The 20,144-nt window shown below is 39.6% G+C and overlaps 1 pseudogene; it reads right to left on the bottom strand.

Annotated features, from left to right (window-relative positions):
- Positions 1–4,313: 4,313 nt before the first annotated feature.
- Positions 4,314–4,482, bottom strand: LOC122478165 (annotated as a pseudogene).
- Between the last annotated feature and the right edge of the window lie 15,662 nt (positions 4,483–20,144).

Raw genomic sequence — 20,144 nt, 5'->3', positions numbered from 1 at the left:
TGCTTTAGCTCATGACGGTGGAAGTAAAATCTTGAACTGGATTTCCATATTTGTCTAATACAGACTCAGGCAAGAGCCCAGGATGAAGATTGAAGCCTCTGTTTGTTTAAGGAGGCATGCAGAATTTCAACGAGATTCATTTCCATGAATCAGTGGCTGAAATATGACCCCTAATCACACTGTGAGTTTGAGTGTGCTTTGTACTGGCTGGTTTCAGAGGGGCAACTTTAACCTCTTTGGCATTAGCCTATAGAGAAATCATGCCTTACTGCTCTAGTGCTTTTTTCCATCATCCCCAGTGAATCAAGAACAGCAACAAGATGATAAATACTGGTTAATGGTATTGTTTGCTTGGTTTCTCTCCTAATCTCAATGGTGGGAGCAGGTGCCTGCTTGGCAGCTCTGGAGCCCTGGACCATCACAGAACAACTACAGTCATGAGTCCTTAACCCATAGCCCCTCCACAGGGTCTTTCTGCTTGGCAGACCTGATATGCCCTGATAAACAAGGCTCACCAGCTAGCATCTGCTCTCTGGAAACTAGTCTGAGAATCTCCCCTTAGTACCCCAATTAGCCTGATGCAGATAGATAGGAGGCTTCTGGTAGTATCTATGGGTAAGGGCCATTGTTTGAAGAAAGAATCATTAAATTCCAGACTCCCAGATTCGGGAGCTCATACCCTCTTTCTTAAACATCCTTTAACAATACTCCCTTGTATTTTTAAAATTTTTAAATGTTTATTTATTTTTGAGAGAAAGAGTGTGCATGGGGGAGGGGCAGAGAGAGGAAGACACAGAATTTGAAGCAGGATCCAGGCCTTGAGCTGTCAGCACAGAGCCGGATGCGGGGCTCAAACTCATGAACTGTGAGATCATGACCTGAACCCAAGTCAGAAGCTTAACTGGCTGAACAACACAGGCACCCCTCCCATTGTTAACATGGTAAACAATTTTTACTAAGTTCTTCAGTCCTGACCAGAGTAACACCTAGCACCTCTAAGTGCTGAAAAGCTCTTGATTTCCCCACATGTAGTTCAAATGTGAAAATACTAAACCATAAAAAAGTATAGAAAGTCCAAAAATCTTCTTATTTTGACATAATGACTATCTTGCTTTCTAATAGAAAACATAATAATATTTTTTTAAATTTTTGTTAAATTTAGATAATCTGGAAGTGGCTCCAGGCTGACTCTAACAGAATCAGGGGAAAGAGGCTACTTCTGCAGAGAGACCAATTGAAGTCTATATGCAGAGAGTCCATTATTCCAAAGTTCACAACCTCCTTCCCCAACTCATTTTAGAGACTATTACAAACAAATATGTCCTTGTAAGGTGCTCCGGACTGATCCTAGTGAGCCTATGTCATCACTCAAATGATCCGTGTTTCTCTTCTGGAAAGTACCAAAGAAATCCCGATTGCACAGACTGGCCCAATTTGTCTGAGCTACCTGATTCCCTCTTAATGCTTGATTAGAAAAATCAATCTGGTTAATCAAAGAAGATGATCACTCTGGCAACTCCTCAAATCTTCAAATTCACATCTTGTCTTGAATGTATGACTTAACACTAGCTGTTGTTTGCAGGAACTTCTACCAGGAATTTTGCTTGGCTGCCCAATTTTCATATGAAACAATTCTCACTTTCCTTTGAGCAAAGCTATTACTGAGGTGTAGGTGGTTTGGGCTGAAAGAGAGGATGGATTTTCTCAGTTCTGTAGTGTGGCAGAACAATTCATCATTAAGTACACAGATGGCCCAAGGGAAACAACTCAAAGATTAGCCCAAAGAGGTATTCCTTGATTTTTTCTCTGTGTTGTTTTTCTTTTCTTTCATTTTAATGGAGACAAAATTATTGCTAATGGGAGATATACCTTTTTCCACATGAGCACATGGGGCACTGAAAACCAACTTTGCTGAACCAAGTAGAGAGATATAAAAGCCTCTAGCAGGAGGAAGTTATAACCAAGAACATTCTGTTTATTCAACAATTTAACCTTAAAGCTCATTGTTGATTAACCCTAAATAATGATACACTTTCTGGTATACTTCCACTTATGTAGGATTCAGAGAAATTGAACAGGGCTTACTGTACTGTGTATTCAGTTGCTAAACAAGTCTTGAATACCTAGGGAACTACTTGAAGTAGCAAGGGACTAATCTTACTCTGGACCTGGGTTTATGTCTATGCTAGGAAGACCAAGGGCCAGGGCTGTTTGGGTGAATTCCTATTCTGAAAAACACCTTAAAGTCTCTGTTTTACTGATTGGGGCTCAATAATCTTATTTCTATTTAAAGGACACTGCATTCTATTTTTCAAAAGTGATTCCCTCTGAAACATCTATTATTTATATTAAATAATGCAATGTATATGTTGGATTGGTTTATAGAAACCCAGACTGTAGTTTTGTAACATGTAATATTTTGCTTCCTTATAACTGTTCTTCCTGCAGCAAGCAATCAAACAGAAACATTATTAGTGAACTTGACTTGCATTTTGGAATGGGGGAAAGAACCTACTTATCCATCTTACCAACTGGTTTTGGAATCACAAATGTGGATCTGTAATTCCCAATTACACACTATTTTCCCTAAAGGGATATCTTATAATTGTGTGATCCATATGGCCAGAGAAATGTTTACTAATTTGCTGATAAGAAAACAGGTATGGGCTGGTTAAGCAATGTTCCCAGGTATAGTGGGTTGCATAGTTCCCTCCCTCAAATTAATTTCCACCTAAGACCTGTGAATATGATCTTGTTTGGAAATAGGTTCTTTTCAAATGTAATCAAGTTAATATGAAGTCATACTGGATTAGGGTGTGCCTTAAATATAGTGACTGGTGTCCTTTTAAGGAAAGGAAGGTGATTCTAGTCAAGATGGCGGCGTAGGAGGACGCTGGGCTCACCGCGCGTCCTGCTGATCACTTAGATTCCACCTACACCTGCCTAAATAACCCAGAAAACCACCAGAGGATTAGCAGAACGGAGTCGCTTGAACCAAGCGCAGACGAGAGGCCCACGGAAGAGGGTAGGAAGGGCAGCGAGGCGGTGTGCGCTCCACGGACTGGTGGGAGGGAGCCGGGGCAGAGGGGCGGCTCGCCGGCCAAGCAGAGCCCCCGAGTCTGGCTTGCAAAAGTGGAGGGGCAGGGCGGACTGTGTTCCGACAGCAAGGGTGACTTAGCGTCTGGAAGGACATAAGTTAGCAGCTCTGCTCAGAAAGTGGGAAGACTGGAGGACAAAGGGAGGGAGAGCTGCTGAGCCCCCGGACGACAGAGCTCAGTTTGGCGGAGAACAAAGGCGCTCGCCAGCGCCATCTCCCCCCGCCCATCCCCCAGCCAAAATCCCAAAGGAAACCAGTTCCAGCCAGGGAACTTGCTCTCTCCGCGCAAACACCCAACTCTGTGCTTCTGCGGAGCCAAACCTCCGGCAGCAGATCTGACTCCCTCCCGCTGCCACAGGGCCCCTCCTGAAGTGGATCACCTAGGGGGAAGCGAGCTAAGTCTGCCCCTCCTGCCCCCGTGCACCTTGCCTACCCACCCCAGCTAATACGCCAGATCCCCAGCATCACAAGCCTGGCAGGGTGCAAGTAGCCCAGACGGGCCACGCCACCCCACAGTGAATCCCGCCCCTAGGAGAGGGGAAGAGAAGGCACACACCAGTCTGACTGTGGCCCCAGCGGTGGGCTGGGGGCAGACATCAGGTCGGACTGTGGCCCCGCCCACCAACTCCAGTTATACACCACAGCACAGGGGAAGTGCCCTGCAGGTCCTCACCATGCCAGGGACTATCCAAAATGACCAAGCGGAAGAATTCCCCTCAGAAGAATCTCCAGGAAATAACAACAGCTAATGAGCTGATCAAAAAGGACTTAAATAATATAACAGAAAGTGAATTTAGAATAATAGTCATAAAATTAATCGCTGGGCTTGAAAACAGTATAGAGGACAGCAGAGAATCTCTTGCTACAGAGATCAAGGGACTAAGTAACAGTCACGAGGAGCTGAAAAACGCTTTAAATGAAATGCAAAATAAAATGAAAACGACAACGGCTTGGATTGAAGAGGCAGAGGAGAGAATAGGTGAACTAGAAGATAAAGTTATGGAAAAAGAGGAAGCTGAGAAAAAGAGAGACAAAAAAAATCCAGGAGTATAAGGGGAAAATTAGAGAACTAAGTGATACACTAAAAAGAAATAATATACGCATAATTGGTATCCCAGAGGAGGAAGAGAGAGGGAAAGGTGCTGAAGGGGTACTTGAAGAAATAATAGCTGAGAACTTCCCTGAAATGGGGAAGGAAAAAGGCATTGAAAACCAAGAGGCACAGAGAACTCCCTTCAGACGTAACTTGAATCGATCTTCTGCATGATATTTCATAGTGAAACTGGCAAAATACAAGGATAAAGAGAAAATTCTGAAAGCAGCAAGGGGTAAACATACCCTCACATATACTACACTTGATCTTAGCCAAAAGGCCGAGAAGCGATAATCGTGCCCTCACATATAAAGGGAGACTGATAAGACTCGTGACTGATCTCTCTTTTGAAACTTGGCAGGCCAGAAAGAATTGGCACGAGATTTTCAGGGTGCTAGACAGAAAAAATATCCAGCTGAGAATCCTTTATCCAGCAAGTCTGTCATTTAGAATAGAAGGAGAGATAAAGGTCTTCCCAAACAAACAAACACTGAAGGAATTTGTCACCACTAAACCAGCCCTACAGAGATCCTAAGGGGGACCCTGTGAGACAAAGCACCAGAGGCATCACTACAAGCATAAAACATACAGACATCACAATGACTCTAAACCCGTATCTTTCTATAATAACACTGAATGTAAATGGGTTAAATGCGCCAAACAAAAGACTTAGGGTATCAGAATGGATAAAAAAACAAGACCCATCTATTTGCTGTCTACAAGAGACTCATTTTAGACCTGAGGACACCTTTAGATTGAGAGTGAGGGGATGGAGAACTATTTATCATGCGACTGGAAGCCAAAAGAAAGCTGGAGTAGCCATACTTATATCAGACAAACTAGACTTTAAATTAAAGGCTGTAACAAGAGATGAAGAAGGACATTATATAATAGTTACAGGGTCTATCCATCAGGAAGAGCTAACAATTATAAATGTCTATGCGCCGAATACCGGAGCCCCCAAATATATAAAACAATTACTCATAAACACAAGCAACCTTATTGATAAGAATGTGGTAATTGCAGGGGACTTTAACACCCCACTTACAGAAATGGATAGATCATCTAGACACACGGTCAATAAAGACACAAGGGCCCTGAATGAGACATTGGATCAGATGGACTTGACAGATATATTTAGAACTCTGCATCCCAAAGCAACAGAATATACTTTCTTCTCGAGTGCACATGGAACATTCTCCAAGATAGATCATATACTGGGTTCCAAACAGCCCTTCATAAGTTTACAAGAATTGAAATTATACCATGCATACTTTCAGACCACAATGCTATGAAGCTTGAAATCAACCACAGAAAAAAGTCTGGAAAACCTCCAAAAGCATGGAGGTTAAAGAACACCCTACTAAACAATGAGTGGGTCAACCACGCAATTAGAGAAGAAATTAAAAAATATACGGAAACAAATGAAAATGAAAATACAACAATCCAAACGCTTTGGGACGCAGCAAAGGCAGTCCTGAGAGGAAAATACATTGCAATCCAGGCCTATCTCAAGAAACAAGAAAAACCCCAAATACAAAATCTAACAGCACACCTAAAGGAAATAGAAGCAGAACATCAAAGACAGCCTAAACCCAGCAGAAGAAGAGAAATAATAAAGATCAGAGCAGAAATAAACAATATAGAAACTAAAAAAAACTGTAGAGCAGATCAACGAAACCAAGAGTTGGTTTTTTGAAAAAATAAACAAAATTGACAAGCCTCTAGCCAGGCTTCTCAAAAAGAAAAGGGAGATGACCCAAATAGATAAAATCATGAATGAAAATGGAATTATTACAACCAATCCCTCAGAGATACAAACAATTATCAGGGAATACTATGAAAAATTATATGCCAACAAATTGGACAACCTGGAAGAAATGGACAAATTCCTGAACACCCACACTCTTCCAAAACTCAATCAGGAGGAAATAGAAAGCTTGAACAGACCCATAACCAGCGAAGAAATTGAATCAGTTATCAAAAATCTCCCAACAAATAAGAGTCCAGGACCAGAGGGCTTCCCAGGGGAGTTCTACCAGACGATTAAAGCAGAGATAATACCTATCCTTCTCAAGCTATTCCAAGAAATAGAAAGGGAAGGAAAACTTCCAGACTCATTCTATGAAGCCAGTATTACTTTGATTCCTAAACCAGACAGAGACCCAGGAAAAAAAAAGAACTACAGGCCAATATCCCTGATGAATATGGATGCAAAAATTCTCAATAAGATATTAGCAAATCGAATTCAACGGCATATAAAAAGAATTATTCACCATGATCAAGTGGGATTCATTCCTGGGATGCAGGGCTGGTTCAACATTCGCAAATCAATCAACGTGATACATCACATCAACAAAAAAAAGATAAGAACCATATGATCCTGTCAATCGATGCAGAAAAGGCCTTTGACAAAATCCAGCACCATTTCTTAATAAAAACCCTTGAGAAAGTCGGGATAGAAGGAACATACTTAAACATCATAAAATCCATTTATGAAAAGACTACAGCTAACGTCATCCTCAACAGGGAAAAACTGAGAGCTTTTTCCCTGAGATCAGGAACACGACAGGGATGCCCACTCTCACCGCTGTTGTTTAACATAGTGCTGGAAGTTCTAGCATCAGCAATCAGACAACAAAAGGAAATCAAAGGCATCAAAATTGGCAAAGATGAAGTCAAGCTTTCGCTTTTTGCAGATGACATGATATTATACATGGAAAATCCGATAGACTCCACCAAAAGTCTGCTAGAACTGATACAGGAATTCAGCAAAGTTGCAGGATACAAAATCAATGTACAGAAATCAGTTGCATTCTTATACACTAACAATGAAGCAACAGAAAGGCAAATAAAGAAACTGATCCCATTCACAATGGCACCAAGAAGCATAAAATACCTAGGAATAAATCTAACCAAAGATGTAAAGGATCTGTATGCTGAAAACTATAGAAAGCTTATGAAGGTAATTGAAGAAGATTTAAAGAAATGGAAAGACCTTCCCTGCTCATGGATTGGAAGAATAAATATTGTCAAAATGTCAATACTACCCAAAGCTATCTACACATTCAATGCAATCCCAATCAAAATTGCACCAGCATTCTTCTCGAAACTAGAACAAGCAATCCTAAAATTCATATGGAACCACAAAAGGCACCGAATAGCCAAAGGAATTTTGAAGAAGAAGACCAAAGCAGGAGGCATCACAATCCCAGACTTTAGCCTCTACTACAAAGCTGTCATCATCAAGACAGCATGGTGTTGGCACAAAAACAGACACATAGACCAATGGAATAGAATAGCAACCCCAGAACTAGACCCACAAACGTATGGCCAACTCATCTTTGACAAAGCAGGAAAGAACATCCAATGGAAAAAAGACAGCCTCTTTAACAAATGGTGCTGGGAGAACTGGACAGCAACATGCAGAAGGTTGAAACTAGACCACTTTCTTACACCATTCACAAAAATAAACTCAAAATGGATAAAGGACCTAAATGTGAGACAGGAAACCATCAAAACCTTAGAGGAGAAAGCAAGAAAAGACCTCTCTGACCTCAGCTGTAGCAATCTCTTACTCGACACATCCCCAAAGGCAAGGGAATTAAAAGCAAAAATGAATTAGTGGGACCTTATGAAGATAAAAAGCTTCTGCACAGCAAAGGAAACAACCAACAAAACTAAAAGGCAACCAAGGGAATGGGAAAAGATATTTGCAAATGACATATCGGACAAAGGGCTAGTATCCAAAATGTATAAAGAGCTCACCAAACTCCACACCCGAAAAACAAATAACCCAGTGAAGAAATGGGCAGAAAACATGAATAGACACTTCTCTAAAGAAGACATCCGGATGGCCAACAGGCACATGAAAAGATGTTCAGCGTCGCTCCTTATCAGGGAAATACAAATCAAAACCACACTCAGGTATCACCTCACGCCAGTCAGAGTGGCCAAAATGAACAAATCAGGAGACTATAGATGCTGGAGAGGATGTGGAGAAACGGGAACCCTCTTGCACTGTTGGTGGGAATGCAAATTGGTGCAGCCGCTCTGGAAAGCAGTGTGGAGGTTCCTCAGAAAATTAAAAATAGACCTACCCTATGACCCAGCAATAGCACTGCTAGGAATTTATCCAAGGGATACAGGAGTACTGATGCATAGGGCCACTTGTACCCCAATGTTCATAGCAGCACTCTCAACAATAGCCAAATTATGGAAAGAGCCTAAATGTCCATCAACTGATGAATGGATAAAGAAATTGTGGTTTATATACACAATGGAATTCTATGTGGCAATGAGAGAAAATGAAATATGGCCTTTGTAGCAACGTGGATGGAACTGGAGAGTGTGATGCTAAGAGAAATAAGCCATACAGAGAAAGACAGATACCATATGGTTTCACTCTTATGTGGATCCTGAGAAACTTAACAGGAACCCATGGGGGAGGGGAAGGAAAAAAAAAGAGGTTAGAGTGCGAGAGAGCCAAAGCATAAGAGACTGTTAAAAACTGAGAACAAACTGAGGGTTGATGGGGGGTGGGAGGGAGGAGAGGGTGGGTGATGGGTATTGAGGAGGGCACCTTTTGGGATGAGCACTAGGTGTTGTATGGAAACCAATTTGTCAATACATTTCATATATAAAAAAAGAAAAAATATTATTAAAATATTCATACTACTTAAAAAAATAAAGATTAGAAATTAAAAAAACAAAAAGGAAAGGAAGGTTTGGAGACAAAGGCATAGAGACCATAGGGTAGAAGATGATGTGATGGCAGGTAAAGTTTGCAGTGATGCAGCCAGAAGTCAAAGAACTCAAACAATTGCCAGCAATCACCAGAAGACAGAAGAGAAGCATGGAAGAGATTCTTCCACAGATCCTTCGGAGACAGCATGGCACTGCAGACTCCTTGATTTCAGACTTCTAGGCTCCTAAACTATGAAAGAATAAATTACTGTTGTTTTTAGTTCCCAGTTTGTGGTAATTTATTAAGGCAACCCTATGAAACTAATACATCAGAGTTGCATAGGTAGTAAATAGTATGTTCCTAGGGTGCCTGGATGGCTCAGTTGGCTAAACAGCTGACTTTGCTCAGGTCATGATCTCTCAGTTCGAGAGTTTGAGCTCCACATTGGGCTCTGTGCTGACAGCTTAGAACCTGGACCCTGCTTTGGATTCTGGGTCTCCCTCTCCCTCTCTCCCTCCCCTGCTTGTGGTCTGTCTGTCTCTCTCTCAAAAATAAATAAATATTGGAGGAGCCAAGATGGCGGGACAGCATGGAAGCTTTTTGTGTGTCTCCCATCCATGAAATACAGTCAGACCAACACTAAACCATCCTACACACCTAGAAAACTGATTGGAAGATTAACACAACAATCTGCACAACCTGAACCACAGAATTCAGCAGGTACACGACAGGAAGAGCTGAACTTGGGGAGAAAGAAGTCCCGAAAGGTAGGGAACCCCTTTTGTGGGCGGAGAGAGGACAGAGACTGGGGGGGAGCATATGGGAAAAGCACCCCTCCCCAAAAGCAGCTGGAGAGAAAGTGGAAAATTGGAAACAGCCACAGGGACTAAACTAAAAAGGAAGAAAGGAGAAAAGAGAGAGTTTAAATTCCATTAAGACTGTAAACAAAGGGAGTGCAAAGGCTGCAACTCCACAGTTCGATACCTGGCGGTGCTCTGGTGGGAAAGGTGAATCCCCAGGAATGGAGTGGGGTCCGGGAGGTTCTCAGACTACACGGGGAAAAGCAGTTCCACTGCTGGAAGGACATTTGGTAGAGACTGTTGAAGCCACCTGGTCCCACCAGACCCCGGAAGGCAGCCACATTCGCTGGCGCTGGGGCAAGGTTTTTGGGGGTGAAGCCTGGTGCCAGATATGTGTTGCGATTTTCCATGGTCCCTGAAACGCTGAGGCTACACTGCCTCACTATCTTTTTTGGGATGGGCTGACACCTGGCCACAGTCTTGGGGCACCGGCAACAGTAGGGTACAGAGGGCGTTCCTGGGTGCAGCTGACATTTGGCCATTGCTCATTCGGCCATTGCTTAGTGAGACCCTCCTGCAGAGGGGCAGAGCAGGTCAAAGCCACAGTCCTTCTGAAGTAAGGGGCCAGGGAAAACAGCCTCATCTGAGAAAAAACTTGGGACAGAGGTATGGCCTGGGTCATGGAGAGTGCAAAAGCAGGGACTGGACAAGAGCTGAAGATGGAGGACTGGTGCGCAAATCCTGATCCGGGAGAACAGACTGGGTGGCTGGGTGGCGCCATTTTTCACTGCTCCTGCGCATGCGCACCAAAGAGCACCGCAACAATCCACCCCAGTAGGCTAGCAGTGCCATCTAGTGGAGAGCGGAGCTGTTACACTGAGTCCTGCCCAACTGGGCCAACTTCACTCTTCAAGAACACAAACCTCACTGCCGGCTTAATTTATGGACTACAAAGAGCTACATGGACTGACCTCTAGGGGAAAATGAAGCAATTTCCATCCTACTTCAATCTGTTAACAGGTTCATCTATTCAATTTTTTTCTCTCTCTTTTTCCTTTTTCTCTTTTATAATTCTTTACTTTTTCTTGAATACAGAAAGACAAAAAACTCATTTTTATTTTCAATTTTTATTAAAAATATCTGTATTTAATTTTTATTACTATATTTTTTAACTTTTGTGTAAATTTTTTCAAATTCTACTTTATTCCATCATTTTATTTTAGTCTACTTCAGTGTTTTCACCTTTTCAAATTTTCAAACAATTTCCTTTCTTTCTTTTTCTTTTTTTTTTCTCTTTTTCATTTCTTTTCTTTTTCTTGAATGCAGAAAGACAAACACTTCATTTTTACTTTAACTTTCTTTTAAAAATATTTTTATTTAATTTTTATTACTATCTTTTTTGCTTTTATGTAAATTTTTTCAAATTCTATCTACTCCCATCATTTTATTTCAATCTACTACAGTGTATTCACTTTTTCAAACTTTCAAACGATTTCTTCTTTTTTATCTTCTTCATTTTTTCTTTTTTCCTTAAATACAGAAAATGAAAAAAATTCATGTTTCTTTTTAACTTTTATTAAAAATATTTTTCTATAATTCCTTTTTTCTACTACATTCTCTACTTTTGTGTATTTTAGTCTACTTTAGTGTATTCATTTTTTCAAATTCTCAAACGATTTCCTTTTTTTCTCTCCCCCCTTTTTTTTTGTTTGTTTGTTAGTTTCTCTAAGCTATCAAACCACTTTCTACACCCAGACTAAAACACACCTAGGATCTAGCATCATCTATTCGATTTTTCTGTGTGTGTTTTTAATTTTTAATTTTTAATTGTAATATATTTTTTAATTTTAATTTTTTTAATTTCAACTTTTCTACCTCATTAATTCCTTTCCTCCCTTCAAAATGACAAAACAAAGGAATTCACCCCAAAAGAAAGACCACAAAGAAATGACAGCCAGGTATTTAACCAACACAGACACAAGCAATATGTCTGAACCAGAATTTAGAATCACGATAATATGAATACTAGCTGGAGTTGAAAATAGATTAAAATCCCTTTCTTCAGAGATAAAAGAAGGAAAAAATAGCCAGAATGAAATAAAAAATGCTATAACTGAGCTGCAATCATGGATGGATGCAGCGGCGGCAAAGATGGACAAGGCAGAACAGAGAATCAGTGATATACAGGACAAACTTATAGAGAATAATGAAGCAGAAAAAAAGAGGGAGATTAAGGCAAAAGAGCACGATTTAAGAATTAGATAAATCAGTGACTCACTAAAAAGGAACAACATCAGAATCATAGTGGTCCCAGAGGAGGAAGAGAGAGAAATAGGGGTAGAAGGGTTATGTGAGCAAATCATAGTGGAAAACTTTCGTAACCTGGGGAAAGACACAGGCATCGAAATCCAGGAAGCACAGAGGACTCCCATTATTTTCAACAAAAACCGACCATCAGCAAGGCATATCATAGTTAAATTCAGAAAACACTCAGGCAAGGAGAGAATCATGAAAGCAGCAAGGGACAAAAAAGTCCCTAACCTACAAGGGAAGACAGATCAGGTTTGCAGCAGACCTATCCACAGAACCTTGGAAGGCCAGAAAGGAGTGGCAGGATATATTCAGTGTGATGAATCAGAAAAATATGCAGCCAAGAATTCTTTATCCAGCAAGGCTGTCATTCAAAATAGAAGGAGACATAAAAAGTTTCCCAGACAAACAAAACTTAAAGGAGTTTGTGACCCCTAAATCATCCCTGCAAAAAATTTTAAGGGGGACTCTCTCTCTGAGGGGAGAAAAGATGAATATATATATATATATATATAATAAAAATATAATAACAAATAATATAATAATAAATATATATAACCAGTAAGGAAATAATATAATGATAAATATATATAACCACTAAGGAAGTCGAATTACTAATCAAAAATCTGCCAAAAAGTGAATCCAGGGCCAGATGGCTTTCCAGGGGAATTCCACCAAACATTTAAGGCAGAGTTAACACCTATTCTCTTGAAACTGTTCCAAAATATAGAAATGGAAGGAAAACTTCCAAACTCTTTCTATGAAGCCAGAATTACCTTGAGTGCAAAACCAGAAAAAGTCCCCCTAAAAAGGAGAACAATAGACCAATTTCCTGATGAACATGGAAGCAAAAATCTTCAAGACATTAGTCAACCGGATCCAACACTACATTAAAAAATTATTCACCACGACCAAGTGGGATTTATACCTGGGATGAAGGACTGGTTCAATACCCGCAAAACAACGTGATTCATCACATCAATAAAAGAAAGGGCAAGAACCATATGATCCTCTCAATAGATGCAGAGAAAGCATTTGACAAAAAGCATCCTTTCTTAATAAAAACCCTCAAGAAAGTAGGGATAGAAGGATCATACCTCGAGATGATAAAGGCCATATATGAGTGACCCAATGCTAATATCATCCTCAATGGGAAAAAACTGAGAGTTTTTCCCCTAAGGTCAGGAACAAGACAGGGATTTCCACTCTCACCACTGTTATTCAACATAGTATTGGAAGTATTAGCCTCTGCAATCAGACAACACAAAGAAATAAAAGACATCCAAATCAGCCAGGAGGAGGTCAAACTTTCACACTTTGCAGATGACATGATACTCTATATGGAAAACCCAAAAGATTCCATCAAAAATTGCTACAACTGATTCATGAATTCAGCAAAGTTGCAGGATATAAAATCAATGCACAGAAATTGGTTGCATTCCTATACACCAACAATGAAGCAACAGAAAGAGAAATCAAGGAATCGATCCCATTTTCAGCTGCACCAAAAACCATAAAATACCTAGGAATAAATCTCACCAAAGAGGTGAAAAATCTATACACTAAAAACTATAGAAAGCTTATGAAAGAAATTGAAGAAGACACAAATAAACGGAAAAAGATTCCATGCTCCTGGATAGGAAGAACAAATATTGTTAAAATGCCAATACCTACCAAAGCAAACTACATATTCAATGCAATACCAGCATTCTTCACAGAGCTAGAGCAAAGATTCCTAAAATTTGTATGGAACCATAAAAGACCCGAATAGCCAAAGCAATCTTGAAAAAGAAAACCAGGGGCACCTGGGTGGCTCAGTCAGTTGAGCGTCCGACTTCAGCTCAGGTCACGATCTCACGGTTCGTGAGTTCGAGCCCTGCATCAGGCTCTGGGCTGATGGCTCAGAGCCTGGAGTCTGCTTCCGATTCTGTGTCTCCCTCTCTCTCTGCCCCTCCCCCATTCATGCTCTGTCTCTCTCTGTCTCAAAAATAAATAAACATTAAAAAAAATTAAAAAAAAAGAAAAAGAAAACCAAAGCAGGAGGCATCACAATCCCAGATTTCAAGCTATACTACAAAGCTATAATCATCAAGACAGTATAGTACTGGCACAAGAACAGACACTCAGATCAATAGAACAGAGGACCCAGAAATGGACCCACAAACATATGACCAACTAATCTTTGACAAAGCAGGAAATAATATCCAATGGAATAAAGACAGTCTCTTCAGCACGTGGTGCTGGGAAAACTGGACAGCGACATGCAGAAGAATGAACCTGGACCACTTTCTTACACCATACACAAAAATAAACTCAAAGTGGATGAAAGACCTCAATGTAAGACAGGAAGCCATCAAAATCCTCGAAGAGAAAGCAGGCAAAAACCTCTTTGACCTTGTCTGCAGCAACTTCTTACTCAACACATCTCTGGAGGCAAGGGAAACAAAAGCAAAAATGAACTATTGGGACCGCATCAAAATAAAATCTTCTGCACAGCGAAGGAAACCATCAGCAAAACTAAAAGGCAACCAACAGAATGGGAGAAGATATTTGCAAATGACATATCAGATAAAGGGTTAGTATCCAAAATCTACAAAGAACTTATCAAACTCCACACCCAAAAAACAAATAATCCAGTGAAGAAATGGGCAAAAGACATGAATAGACACTTCTCCAAGGAAGACATCCAGATGGCCAACCGACACATGAAAAAGTGCTCAATATCACTCACCATCAGGGAAATACAAACCAAAACCACAATGAGATACCACCTGACACCTGTCAGAATGGCTAACATTAACAACTCAGGCAATAACAGATGTTGGCGAGGATGCAGAGAAAGAGGATCTCTTTGGCATTGTTGGTGGGAATGCAAGCTGGTGCAGCCACTCTGGAAAACACTATGGAGGTTTCTCAAAAAACTACAAATAGAACTACCCTACGACCCAAAAATTGCACTACTAGGCATTTATCCAAGCGATACAGGTGTGCTGTTTCAAAGGGACACATACATCCCAATGTTTATAGCAGCACCATCAACAATAGCCAAAGTATGGAAAGAGCCCAAATGTCCATTGACTGATGAATGGATAAAGAATATGTGGTATATATACACAATGGAGTATTACTCGGCAATAAAAAAGAATGAAATCTTGCCATTAGCAACTATGTGGATGGAAATGGAGGGTATTATGCTAAGTGAAATTAGTCAGTCAGAGAAAGACAAAAATCATATGACTTCACTCATATGAGGACTTTAAGAGACAAAACAGATGAACATATGGGAAGGGAAACAAAAATAATATAAAAACAGGGAGGGAGACAATACAAAAAAGACTCATAAATATGGAGAACAAACTGAGGGTTGCTGGAGGGGTTGTGGGAGGGTGGTTGGGCTAAATGGGTTCGGGGCATTAAGGAATCTACTCCTGAAATTATTGCTTCACTATATACTAACTAATTTCAATGTAAATTTAAAAAAATAAAAAATAAAGTTAAATTATATATATATATATATATATATATATATATATATATATATATATATGTAGTTGGTTCCTGGATGGGGTTTGGCTTTTCTGAATGCCAGTGAAGTATTTGTTTTTTTTCAAGACACCTCAGTACCTCCTTATCAGTGCCTCTTCTCCATCTACTCTCACTGTCCTCAGTAAAAATAAGTTAGGGAAATCATTATCTTTGGGATTTATGGCAGTTCGTGTTTTGGGGTGTTTTAATTATACGGAGGAAGATAACAGATTTGAGTTTTAAGAGGACAGCAGTGAAAAATTCCCATAGATGTTGTCCAGAGGCAAAACTTGATATACTGGGCAATCCATGTCATGTGGAGAACATATTTCTCCTTTCTGGTTTCCCTCACTGAGACTATATCAAAACAGAGATGTAGTGAGCACTATCTATCTCTGCTGGTAACCTATGATACAATTATGGGAATGATAATGATAATGATAAACATTTATTAAGCACCCACAGTGTAAGGTGTTACTTGTTCAAAATGCATAAAAGATTTGGTCCCCACTATCGTAGTATTTACCATAATATTGGCACAATGGGGGAGTTGATACTTTGTGGTCAGTTAATGCTTTGAACTGATCTGCTTTAGAAAAACAGACCACAATCCTTCATACTTCTGAATTTCTTTTCGGAGTTCTTGTGTTGTCTCATGTTCTTATAAGTACACTGTGGTTGGAGACCATAAATATTATAGACTCTGGAAAATTTGGAATTTCCATAATCAGCAAAATACTTTGAGCCTACTTTTATTACCAATTTGCTGATGAGGAAACTAAGGTGTGGACAGATGAAAGAATGTTCTCGGCAGTAGTGGGTTGAGTAGTGCCCCCCGCCTCAAATTCATGTCTACCGGGGACCAGTGAATATGACCTTATTTGGAGACAGGATCTTTGCAGATGTAATCAAGTTAAGATGAGATTATACCAGATTAGTTATGTTGCTTTGGTTGTTGTTCTGAATAACAGAGTTTTCATAGGTTTCTCTGCTTCTAGGTTTCCTTGCTATGGCTCCCTTATGCTAGCAGTAGTTCTGTTATAGTGAAGAGCTGGTGATGGTCTCAGAACCATATATCTTAGAGTTGGAAGGGACCTCAAGATATAAGTGAGTCACCTACTTTAGGGTAAGCATTCACAATTTCAATTTTACAGATGAAATAAAGATAATTTCAATGACCTGATAAACATAATAGAATTGAGTAGTAGTAGATAAAATCCAACACTTTTTAGTAATTTCTGTGTGTCAGGCATTGTGTTAAGAATTTTATGTGCATCATTTCATTTATTTTCTACAACAACCTTATGAGGTAGGTAGTATTATTATCCTATATTAAAGAGAAAACTGAGAAACAGAATGATGAAGTAATTTGCCAAAGGCAGTAGTGCTGGTAAATATAAAAATCACATATCTGCACCTACATAGTGTACACACCATTGTGACCCAAGAAAGTCTGATTCCAGAGCCTAAGCATTTAATCACCACACTATCCTGTTTAATGGTTATATGGTTATAGTAAGAATCAAGTTCTCTTGCTGAGGTTTAGTGGAGAGGTTCCCAGACATTGTGCAGAATCTGTGAATCTATATATACTCCAAATATTACCTGTAGACTACAAAACAATGTGACCAACTAATATTTTAAAATGAATACTGGTTTTATTTGGATAAGTTTTAAATTCATTTAAAAGCATTATTTTTTAAAAGTTTTTTTAAAAAACTTTTTTATTTTGAGAGAGAGGATGGGAGAGGGCCAGAGAGAAAGAGGGAGAGAAAGAATCCCAAGCAGTGTGGAGCCTGATGCAGGACTTGAATTCAAGAACTGTGAGATCATGACCTTAGCCTAAATCAAGAGTCAGATGCTCAACCCATTGAGCTATGCAGATGTCCCTAAAAGCATTATTGAATTAAGAGTGGCTTCTTGTCATGATTCATTTGATTAAATTAGCAACTAGTAAAATAATAGCCTTCTTTTGTGGGAGTCTAAAAACATTTTGACCTGGAAAGGAATCCTTATGTTCATGAAGAACATTATGCACTACCAGTATAATAGAATAAGAACTCAATTTGGAGTCAGACAGACTTAGGTTTGAGTCTTGACTTCTGTTTACTTCTTACTTGAGTGACCTTAATTATCTTAGTTTCAGTCTCCTCATTTGTAGAATGATATTTTATTACTTATCTCAAAATTTTTTGGGGATCTCAGATATAACACTTTATATGAAAGTATTTTATAAAAAATAGAGTTCTATAGGAATATAGGAATATAAGGAGAACATTATTATTCCTTTGTGATACTCAGGGAATCAAGTTTGGTCCTGAATACTGCCTTATTTCAATTTTACCCATGGTTGTTCTGTATACATTTTTTAAAGCTTTTGTCACTATTGTGATGACAAGCTATGGAGCAGGTCAATTTTTAAGAAAATAATATTCATTCCTGGTATGAGCTGTCTTCACTTTCTAGTCATGCCTAAAATAGTATATACTTTGTGAGGTGAAGATTTAGGGTAGTAAAGAGAAAAAGAAGATGGTATGTCAGCTCTTCTGTGGGTTCAACTTCATCCTACGACTTTCAGTAGATCACAGCCATTCTGGGAGACCCTACACCATTTTTTCTAGGCTGAGAAGTAGAGATGGAAGAATGGAGTCCAGCCAAAGAGAGGAAGAACTGTTTCTCTCTCTCCCACGTCTCTCCTCTCCTAGTTTTCTAATCTCTTCCCAGGGCACTATTTATTGAAGCAGAAGTCCAAAAGAACAAACCAGATCTATCTTTGGCCTTTTTGGACATGAAAACCTTGTTGGGCCAACTTAGTAAATATGATTATGAAATGGCCAGCCAAGGTCCTCCTGTCAATGAATCTAAGAGCCCTGGAGTTGTGTCTGGTGATAGCAGAACTTGAAAGAACCTCATATATAACCCTGCATCTATTTTAGTCTGATTTGGTCACTGTTGTGACTTTTGATTTCCCCTTGGATCTCAGTCATTTGTAACTGCTGAGCTGCTCCAAAGCCTAACATGAAAAGGTTACCTTAAACTAGAGCTGCACTGCCACCACCTGGAATTATGGGGGATTTCAAGAGCAGTTGTCAACCTTACTCTTAACAGCCAGTTATCCACAGACAGAATGTTAAATTAATTCTCTCGTTTGAGAAAAGTCCTCTTCTCTGCAAGCTTTCTAATTCTTTGGGAGGTACTTGATAATGGAAGGGGGTTTGGTTTCTGAACTGTCGAATGAAATTTACAAGGTTGGCAGTAATGAAATTTTAAACAAACTTCTCATATGCTAGTTACCAGCCATAACTATCCATTATGATTAATAAAATGTGTTAGTAACCTAGGTCTGACAAGTGCTAGAGAATGATTAATCTTGAGGCCCAACTATACTGCAACACTTTTTGTTAATCTCTTGACTGAAAACAAATTTGACTCTAGAGAGACTTAGGGCTTCCTTGTCAATTATGCTGGGAGCCCACAGTCAGTGCTTTATAAGACCTGGGAAGTATGGGAAAACTGGTTTGTTGCTCCATAATCCTATTATAAACCTATGCAGAGAGCCTTGACACCTATCTCCTTGGTTCCATCTACATTGCTATTGGGGTGCCCCCATAGTCTATCCTCACAGTAGACTTCAGTTGAGATTCTTGGAAGAAGATAAAGATGAACTTCAGTGCTTGATATGATGCATTCTTCATGGTAAAGGAGAGAGTAGAGGTTACCTTTTTACAGATAAGTGAAACCTGATGCAAGATGGATAGGTCTTATAGAAAGGAATTTTCCTCTGAACTTTGAAGTAGGTCCACATGTCAGGCCTAAAGTAATCATGTGGGTAGCACCAATAGAGCCATTATTTGCTGGGTTCAGTATCAGTCAAGCTTGATTTATGTTCACATAGAAGAGGTTGGTTATTTGTGGTGGTCATCTGATTGCTCTTAGACATTTAATTTTCATAACGCCAAGGCAAGGCCTGAAAAGAAATGTCACAGGCTTGGAACATACCACACTTCTGGTGCAGTCATGAGATCTGACAGAGGTGCAATTGTGGAAGTACACAGGAGAGTTCCAGGACATTCTGTCCTCAAGATTATGCAAACCATAGTAATACATGGTTTTACAGACATACTGCCAGTGTTGCCAGAATTAATGATTTCCATTTCTACCACTAGGTCTTATACTAACATCTGCTTTTACTGAAACTTTCCTGGTCTAATTGCTAGCAAATGTCTTGAAGAAAATCAAGTTGGCTCAACAGACTATCTCTTGGCATTTAATGAATTCCTATCAATGTAGATGCCTTAGATGGTCTTTACATCTTAAATTAAATGTTACTTCCTCAGAGAGGACTTTTCTGACCATCTGTTCCAAAGTTAGTTTCTCCAACATCTTCTTTGGTGCAATAGTTAAGAAAACATACTCTAGAGCCAGACAAATCCATTCCCTGGCTCTGCCTACCACTAGTTATGTTACCCAAATTACTTAGTCCTCTTGTATCTCAGTTTCCTAGTAAAATAGGTGAAATAATAGTACATACTTGAGAGGGTTGTTGTAAGGATTAGTTATGGTGCATTAAGCATTTACAACAGTGCCTGGTTATCATCATCATTATTTCAGCCCATGTTTGTGTATTTCATG

The sequence above is a fragment of the Prionailurus bengalensis genome, chromosome X (genome assembly GCF_016509475.1).
Source record: "Prionailurus bengalensis isolate Pbe53 chromosome X, Fcat_Pben_1.1_paternal_pri, whole genome shotgun sequence".
NCBI lineage: Eukaryota > Metazoa > Chordata > Mammalia > Carnivora > Felidae > Prionailurus > Prionailurus bengalensis.
This window is presented reverse-complemented; position numbering and strand designations above follow the sequence as displayed.